We start from the raw sequence: 1,333 nt of genomic DNA on the forward strand, positions 1-1,333 counted from the left end.
AAATTTATATAAGTATATAAAACATTTAAGAAAGAAACGTTATTTTCTAATAACTTAGAAGATATGATAGATGTTGATAGCTTTATGTTTTTGGTTTTTGCAAATCTGAAAAGAAACAAGATAAAATAGTTGAATTTTTTATCAGATGATTGTTTGTTTTTGAAACTTTCCAAGAAAATATTACAATAAACACGCAATGTTAAATGAATATAAATGAGAGAAAAAAGGAGGTGATATAATTAGGTGGATGCAAGATATATTTCATCCCCTTGAGATACATTTATTTAGATTTCAACTTCAAAAGTGTCTAGCTACAGGTGATTCCGGTATTAATAGGGTGGATGAAATATGTAAGAAACATGGCATTGCTTATAGCAAATCAAAAGCTACAGCTGATCGACATATTTCAGATCAAGAATTGATAGAAGATTTGAATTTTATTCAAGACTCAACTTTAGAAAAGAATTGCTAGAGGATTTATATAATCAATTATTAAAACTAAGAAAACATCTGGCCTTTGCATTTCGTCCATTATTTACTGTTTAAAGTGTAAAACTGAAACAGAGAATATTCAAGAAGCAGCCTCAATGAGTGGAAGACGTATGATTAAAGGAATATAAAAAGTTTGTGGTACAAAAAAGTCTCCGTTTTTTTAAAAAATTAAAGAAGTATATTATGATTCAGAGAGAAATTTTAGTGGTATACAAGAATTAAAAAGAAAAACACAGTTACCCCAAGACGAAATAACAGAATGTATTACACCATCAAGATGAATATACAAAACACAACCCAATTAGACATAAAGTTAAAAGAAGAAAAGTTTCCGTAACACATACTGGCGATCAGTTGCAAACAATTTGGGTTGATATGAGAGAATTTAAATCTTACAAAAATAACATAAACTATATTTCAATAATTATATATATTTTTAGTAAATATGTTTGGGATGTTCTAATCAATGTAAAAACAGCAGAAGAAATAACAAAGGCATTGAAAGAAATTTTTAAAGAGAGGAAAGCACAGAAAAAATTCAAACTGATAAAGGAATATAATTTATTTAATGGCCAGAATGTTCCCAGATTTAAAACTGAAAGCGCAGCTGAACCTCACATTGTTGAAAGATTTAATAGAGCTGTTGCGTCAACGAGGTCACGTGACTGGTGTCACGCCACCTCTCGAACCTTCGGGAATAGTCGGGAGATTACTAGATATAGAGCAGTCTGGTATATATATGAGAGGGTGACAACGTGACGGGATAATGTGTGTGTAGACAGTGAGTAATTGATCTGCAGTCAGAGAGTATTATTGAGCACGTTCGTTGCTATAGCGTTTG

Source organism: Limulus polyphemus, unplaced genomic scaffold, assembly GCF_000517525.1.
Source record: "Limulus polyphemus unplaced genomic scaffold, Limulus_polyphemus-2.1.2 Scaffold1060, whole genome shotgun sequence".
Classification (NCBI taxonomy): Eukaryota; Metazoa; Arthropoda; class Merostomata; order Xiphosura; family Limulidae; genus Limulus; species Limulus polyphemus.